This window comes from Styela clava, chromosome 9 (genome assembly GCF_964204865.1).
Source record: "Styela clava chromosome 9, kaStyClav1.hap1.2, whole genome shotgun sequence".
Lineage (NCBI taxonomy): Eukaryota > Metazoa > Chordata > Ascidiacea > Stolidobranchia > Styelidae > Styela > Styela clava.
In genome coordinates this window covers 20508407-20517083 of record NC_135258.1, presented here as the reverse complement: position 1 = coordinate 20517083, position 8677 = coordinate 20508407, and the positions used below count along the sequence as shown (strand labels likewise).

Below are 8677 nucleotides of genomic sequence, written 5' to 3'. Positions count from 1 at the left end.
CTATGAAATACGCGGTTGCTTGAAAGTAGGTAAACAATAATCCGAATATTTTGGTAAAAATCACGTAGGTATGTCCGGATTGACTTCTTGAAATAGATAGTAACAAATTAACCGACAATAGTTAAGCTCACACTTGGGTCAACGCAGACAGGCCGAGACGTTTTGCAGGTTCAAGTCCCCATTTGTCATCGCGCTATAGATTTACGAGGTTTTTAGCGGTAAACAAACGTATTTCCCGTCTTTTCCTCATCTAAAAGCATCTAGTAGACACTGTCATGCCGGTTAAACCCTTTGTTGCGTGGTAAAATTCACCAAGTAATCGATTTACGGTGTTTATTTAGCATCTTTGGTCTTTTGCAGAGGTCAATCACGGAACCTCACACAAGCAAACTTACTAAATTTGTTAGTGGGTTGCACCGTGGCAAATGTTACTTAGGTGCCTACGTTAGACGCGTATAACGCTTGTTTCAACTTTAGGGAATGTGTGAGGCGTTTTATATATAGCGCATCAATAGAAATATCTTCGCCACGGAACCTTGACAATATCTGGGTGAGTAATTGAGGTTTTTTATCTTTATCTAAAAACAAGTGGATTATGTATCGTTTATTGCTTTTAGGCAGCAGATTAATACACGTGCATGCTCTATCTATATGATCTTAACAGTTGCTGATAACCCAACATAATGTCAGATATACTCGAAGATCAAATAGGTGACAAAATTCAAAGTCACAAGCGCGACGACGCAATTCTTGAGTAGCGACTCGGTTCAATTAATGCTCAAAGGCGTCATAAATATCATGTGTGGTAGTCATTGCCCATTTTCCGCTCCCATTTCCGAAAACGAGTCGCTTTTTATACGTAGGACGACGTAGGAGGTGACTGAACAACTATCGAACAACTGTATTCCGCCATTTTACTTGCGCGAATGATAACACCCGTAGCGCCTATCTGTATAGCGACGCTGTTCGCACATTATCGAAGTAGTAAATTGGACAGTTTAAACAAAATTTTAATATTTTTATAAAACGATATCCCGTCCATTTAACACTGGTTCAAAATATAACTAAACAATAAAAATGCTCAATAAAATATTAATTTTGGTTCGTTTCCGCTTTTGCATCTCTTTCAGCGACTTTTTCTTCCAACATTTTTGCAACAAAAGGCACAATATTCGCAGGCTGATCATGCAGTACTTTATAAAATATTTCGTGCAGAAGCTTTTCAATTTCTGCAAACAAATTTTTTTTTAATTTGAAATGTTCCACAAGGTTTTGGCTTGTCTTGTTTTTTAGTGCTTTTAATCTGACAGAGATTATTTTAGTCAGTTCCTAAATGCAGTATCTGATACGTGTGAAGTACAGCTCATCTAGCTCAAGACAAAGAAGAGATTCCCTAAAAGTCTGGTATTCTGAGGAATTTCTTTCATGGACACGAAGTATGTTTGCTACGTATTTTGAGCCAATTATACCACTGTACCAAACTTATTTATGAATGAGCAATGTTTGTCTCTGATGTATATACTGTATTAACATTAGAGATCTCATGGTCCAACTCCGGTCAGAGAAGTGGATCAATTCAGGTTGTGTATATTAAACAGACTGCACCATTAAAAGCTAAATAGGCTACTTTCTTTAAGTCGAAATTAATAGTCATTTCATATTTAAAGGCAAGGTGACTAACTAAAAATTAATTTCCAAAATATACCTTCTTTTAAGGCATCTAAGTTGCAATTCGCTTTATTTATCGTCCTAATTTCTCATTGTAGCCTACGGTACTTTTTGTGACTGTCTGTTAAAAATCTTTCTGTCTTTGACACGAGTATGGTTACGTTCCACACGAGACTGATGAATGACTCAAAACAACGGAAGTGATCTATCTATGTGAAGCTATCGATTATTTTGGGGGAAATTTTGCAATGGTGTAGGTACCGTTGTACATGCAAAGTTAAATATCAGTAAATCATGTCATACTAGTAATTTTGCAGGGCTCAAATTGCTAACAGTACCGACATCAGAATAACTCACCTGGAGGAATGTGCTTTTTCTCGTCTAATCTCACATTGATATCTCGTTGAGGTAATTTTAGATCACTCTCCATAGTTTGCAAGCAGATAAAGCTGAACGGAAACGAGAAACGTTACTAATAAAACTGATTTTGACTTGACTTAGAAAACGATTGTGTTTGTAATTATTTCGTAACAAAGCACAAAGATTTCTAGCAGACCTATTCATGCACGAGCCATTGGCCGATCTGTGTGAAAAAGTATAAAAGAAATACGTTTTTCCTGAATAAGACTGGTTTTCTTATAAATAACTTATCTTATAAATGACTTTAGATTACGGAATTGACTGACAGTTGAGTTCATTCAAATGACTGTTCACTCTTCATTCGTTCACCGCCAGTGTACCGGCAGACAAAAAAATTATGCCAGAAGAGATTTCCAAGAACTTCAGTTATGTGAAATTCATTGCCTCGTAACAGTATTTCTACGATACTGTCCTGAGCTCCCTCGGGTCTCATGTCAATAAGGTATTTTTAACGCGTAATTCATCGCTATATTTCTTTATACAGTAGTGTCAGTAAATCTTGGCACTTCAGTAGTCACCCGTACCTTTGCTCAAAGATCACCAACTCTGCTTTTGAGTGCTCATGACCTTGCTTTGGGCAAATATTCGTATAAAAGAGTAAGTAGTAAATCAATTGAAAACGTTTTCGTTGTTAATAATATAGCTGAGCGAATAGGCTGGCCAAGTCGAGTGTCGTACTAATTCTGTGATCTTTTGTCCGAAGCCCCCGCCTAAAGCACTCCCACCAAAGCTCAAAAAAAGAAAATATTAATTATCCTGTTAGGGTTAGGAATCATTCCCTAACCAGGGGCGTAGCCATAAGTTTTCAAACGGTGGTTTTCTGAAATTTCTATTTGCCAAGTCAGATCGAAACAGCAAGCGGAACGCCGGAAACTGTGTTTTCATGAGTCTCGAGGGTCTAAAAAGCGTTTAAAGCTACGAAAAATTGCTATGTTTAATACAGAGAGAGGCTTTCATTTTTTACTTTTCAAAGGGGAGTTTCTACCCCCAAAACCACCTCCCTGGCTCCGCCCTTGACCCTAACCCCAAATTGGTGAATTGTAGTCTGCTATTTTTAAAACGTGGCGCGTTTTTTTTAAATTTCTGCATCAGTGGCGGTTGACGATTGTACGAAAGAGCCTAATTCTGTATTCCGAGGAAAATAGTTGGAAGGAAAACAAAAAATTTGAATGAAAAATAAAATAATTTTATTGGCATATAACCACAATTTCGTTCCTTTCGGGTCATGTCCTTTCAGCCTCAGAAAACGTTATCGAGCACGATTTATATTTTCATTGTTCGTTGAGACAAATTGTGAGGGGTTCGAGTCTTATTGATAACGATATTTTTATAAGCACGCGTTTACAATCGGTCTAAACAGCGGCGATGGTGTATTTACAAGAAAAGTATTTTATCTTTAAAAACACAACATATTTGCACACTACTTTTTTAACAAAACAGTTAAATACTCATCAAATATTATAACATTAACAAAAATTACATCACCTTTCACATTAACGAGATTTTATCGATGCAGTGAGAAAGAGTCAGACGTTTGTCGAGGATCAAATTTTAAGCCAACTTTCCATTGATGTTATTTGTCAAGGTAGATCTGTGCTTAGATTTCTGGGCGCCATTTGAGGTTTACATAAGTAAAACACTGGTAGTAAGTCCATATTTTTAGACAATGCCAACCAAACCTTCGTTTACTTTTCCAATTTCAAACTCACTAGCAATAATGACTTTTTTCGAATTTGTTTTGAGTCGCAATGCCGTTTGTACAAAAGTTATTTTCAATGATTACTATAGTGACCCTGCTTTCAACTGACTTTAAAAAACAATATATATATATATATACAATGTGCTTCTGGAGTAGTGAAATATGAATTCCGTTTGGCAAAAATGACACAACTTGTAACAAATTCATTGAGTTTTTATTTTCTACGTGGAATTGATTTACCATTCCCTGAGCTTGAAGCTGTTAGTACCGGAAGAATCTGAATATGAAAATTTCCTAAACAAGAGCATCCTCACCCAAAGATCAAAACTTTTGCGTCATACACCCTTGTACTACGAGACAAGTAAATAAATGGGAACGCTTTAGGCATATTGTCTTGCTAGACATACGAGCGCTGTTCATGTTTGCACTGGTATTCTCAACACCATTGTGATTTTTAGAATTTTTTGTATAAAATGTGACTACCGAATCCATCTGGCGGCCTTTAGCTGAATGGCGCCTGTCATGACAATATTTAAATATTTGCTATTTCGTAACCTGTCAAAAATTAATCATAACAAAAACAACCAATTATTATCCATTACAAGTGTAGGAAACGAATAATTTCAACAATGGAGAGCAACCCTTACCAATTGGCTCCACTCCGATAACACAACGAAATTTCCGCATTTTTTTTCTCTGAATCACAAGAGTAAAAGTTCACATAAACTAGCTATTAATAGTATTAAATGACGCCAAACTTTGATTTATCAATATTACCGTGAGGAGACTATCTTGTCTGTGTGTTATTTTTTCGAATTATATTGTTATTTTTTCCTAATTTTAGCCTGAAAATTCAATTTCCCTTTCCGGAATTATTATTTTAAAATAAGAAATGATGCTAGTTTTTTCAACAAAACATATCTACATCTTGTCACGAAGAGTTTTATTAAAGAAAAATATACAGAATGTATGTAATTTTAAAATTTGTTCGAAATTTATATATATCATGAAAGTCTCGTCAAAGCAAAGATAAAACCGATGGAGATCATCTTCAATAAAGTATATAATAAATTGTTCAATTTATGCTGATATAAATAAATCTATTACTAATTTCTATTTAACCCATTTATTCAAACATAAGGGATCCAGGTTCGGGTAATAGGATTTATTCGTTATGGTACAAACTAATCGCGCAAGGCTAGCAATGGATCAAAATTTAAAATCTTCGGCCTGGGAGACATTAATAATTACGACAGGGGCATGCAGCTCAATGATTTTTCTTTTTATATGGTACATTTGACTTTTCAATATTTTGGCATCACGTTTTATGATGCCATCTCATAGACTATAAAATAAAGTCTAACATTTTCAATTCAAGCTCTCGCAAGAAATAAAATAATAGATATAATCTGTAGCACATTGATATTTTTGCGGAAAAAAATTTCAGAGATGGTTATTGTGTCCGGCCATACTGTTGGGCGCTACTCTACTTTAACTTTTAAATAGAATGAAATGATCAATATATGCCTATACGGGAAACAATGTCAAAAATTTGTCCCACGGATTAAAATAAGACAGCATCCATATTTGATAATAGTTTTAATAACAGTAATAGTTTTCTAGCAACTTCCCTAGCAAATTCCATCTAAACATTTCAAATCGATCGATTCGTTTTGGAATTGTCCCAACAGAAACAGCGACAACAATTTATAAAAAATTATCTAAAGGTGAAGTGTACCAATAAACGCAGAACCTTATGCGGATTTCACAATAGTGAGTATCAATAAAGAACCAGGGTATCCCGTGAAATGGTATTATTTATTATAAATTTTACACTATATATAGATTATTATGCAAGTATACTCAGAAGTCTTTAACGTTGAAATAACTCAATATCGGTATGATCCATGTTAATAATATGTGATTTAATCTATCAATGCGTCAAAGAGATTACGTCTGTTGACTTACACTGTATGTTGGAAAGTTATTGGTCAGTGTTTATCTCAACGTCGATCAAAAATTTGTCCAGTGCCCGATTGATACTGAGAACAGAAAATGGTGTATTGTCACGTACCAAATATCAAGTTACAGTGATGTCTAGCATAGATCAGTTCCTGCGAATCGGTCAAGTTTTTATGTACACACGTGTTAAAATACAAAACGTAACATTGTCGTCCATCCAAGATTGATTTAGTCGTGGGAAAGACTGTCAGATTATCAAAACTGAGATTCTGTACAAAACCCGTGAAATACGCGGGGTATTTTTGCTTTCACTCAATCAATCGATATGTAAGCGTTGCGGAAAACAAACAAACACAGTTACTCAACTTCGTGCCAGTGATGAAAGATTAGCAGAACATAGCGAAAATTTTGTTTTACAGCTTTAGTCGATGAAAAAAGCGTTTTGGTCATGTACGTACGGGCTTAATTCTACTTCTAAGCACAGGAATTATTTTTGTAATACTGAGGGTATATTAAAGAATTGTTGCGGAATTCTATCAGTCTTATTTTCCCCTATTAAAATCAGAGAATAGAATTGAAAATACCCGCTGATGTAAAAATATATGCACAATCGTCTTCCTGTTTTTGTTATGTTTTGCTATTTTACACAAAATGATTTAGGCACGTGTTGAAAGCTTCAAAAATCTGGATGAGCGGTTCCCAAACTGCGTTAATCGGTGTTTAAAACAACAATTAGTCGTATTTCACTCCCATTTCTCCTCGGAAGGTGCTGCTTACCCAAACATTTAATAACGAAAACAATCATCGAGGGGCGTCAAGTTGGAGCAAGTGAATGGCATAAGTTTTATGCTCCGTCAAGTACGGTCCATAGATGGACCGTTTTCTCTCAGAGTGTTTTTTCTACGAGAATTGCAATCACTGCTTGACAACCGATCTTTGATGTACCATCAAGCAGCTACACCAGCAATTGTTTTCTTAAGACGAGAACATGAGATTTTCTACTTAACCGCTTAGCTGCTACTGTGATATTTGGTCTCCTATCCAGGACGATTTTTTGTTTACGATCAATAGCGATGGAATGTGAATGCAATAGATCTGCTGAACACTTGAGCAATGAAAAACAACACAGATTTTGAGCAATTAACTAGGAATTTGGTAGACAAATTTTACACCGAAGCAGCTCGGAGCTCGTGACTTCTAGTTGGAGTAAACGTGTTAATACACAGTCGAATGCATTGAGTTTTTAACTAATTTTTAAATGCGAAAACCGGCTGAGTAAGTATCAAGTTCAGTTCCGGATAGCGATTAGAAAATGAGTTATCCCATTCGAATTTATTAAAAACAAGATAAAAACAACTGCTCAATATTCGTCGTTTGGAAATATGTCCAGTCACTTTACACCTCACGTTCGCTGTAACCTTGGCTGCCTCTTGAGATAAAAGGTTTCTAAATGGTCCGTGAAGACTGACCTGTCTTTCCGCGTTCCCTCGCCGCTTACAACTTGAAGAGATTTACCTTTCAACAACGATTCATGTCACCGCCAGCTTATCCCAACATCAGATGGTCACTTGGTCAGTTTTACCCAGTACACGCGTATCGGTTACCTTCTGAAATTTCTCAACGGTCGCAGTTTGGACGTTTTTGATAGTTTCGCCAATTATTTTTTTGGTTTTTTAAATAGTCATCCCACATTAACCAACATTAGCAGAGCGTGTACATGAAAAAATTTGAAATATTGTGCTTTCCCGATATATCTTTTCATCGGTTATCTTTATCATATCTCAATACAAGTTGATAGTGATTTAAACAACGGATAGTAGGACAATGAAATACTGCAATAAGTGGGATTAGAAACTAGCTTTTATTTTTTTTTACTTAGAAAGTATAGAAAACGCGTAAAAGCAGGGACTTTATGTCCCATACCTGTACCGGTATGTTTAAAATAAAAACAAACGAATAAATTCTACATCTTTTAAAGGTAGAACAACTAACCCATCCATATACAGACAGCATTTATTTGTATATAAAAGTAGTGATATATTTTAATGTAAATTTTATATAACGTTGAACGCATTGCCCATATTTCTTACCACATTTTATTTTTACGAGGCACCCACCAGAATGCAAGGCGGTGGTTGGGAATCGAAGCGATTGGTATAACTTGTGTCAATTTGATTTTGGCCTGTAGTTAGTCAAACCAAAGGCAGCAATATTAATATTGTAATATTACAAATTCTAAATTTGCTGAACAATTAAAAATCAAGAGTAAAAATTATTTTCACTCATTCCAATACTTTGTGACATCATTAAAATCTTCCTAACTTTCTGGGATTTCGGATTATTTTGACCGATGCACCGATATCATCCTACCGGTTATGCGCAAGTTTTATTTAATTTTTGATTGAAAACAAAATTAATTTCCGTTTTTAAATTTTTTTTTACAAAAATAAAATAACTGAGTTCAATCTTGGTGTGCAATGCCTAAGACGAAGTTACATAACAGAAACTTGTGAGCGAAAATATTTAACCAAAATTAAAAGCCTCTAAAGTTTTGAATAAATGATGTTTTAACTTATTTACGAAATAAAATTAATTTTCTGTCATAAAATGGCTGAGCCGACCGCAGTATCACTGCACTTTACAGTGCTACGCGCGCATCCTTTCAGATAAGTTGAGAAAAAATCAATCTTTTCATCTTTCGTACCATTAGCCATGTCTTTGGCCCAGCTTAGTCAAAACATATGATTTTATCTTGGGGGATGAATTTTTTATGACTAACCATATAGATGGGTGCGAAGTCGATGCTTATAAGAGTGTATAAATAATTCAATTAAAAGCTTTGAGTTGTTGAAATATGTTGCCCATGGCATGTTCTACCAAGTGACCTTGTCGGGTGTTATATTAGGTAAGTTCGAACAAAATTCAGGT

General features: G+C 35.2%; 1 long non-coding RNA gene across 1 annotated transcript; it reads right to left on the bottom strand.

Annotated features, from left to right (window-relative positions):
* Positions 1-985: 985 nt before the first annotated feature.
* On the bottom strand, positions 986-2174 carry LOC120339151 (uncharacterized). The gene is made up of 2 exons (XR_005569183.2): positions 2026-2174; positions 986-1229 (listed from the first exon to the last, which is right to left on the bottom strand). It is a non-coding gene; the product is annotated as an uncharacterized LOC120339151 (long non-coding RNA).
* Positions 2175-8677: the final 6503 nt, after the last annotated feature.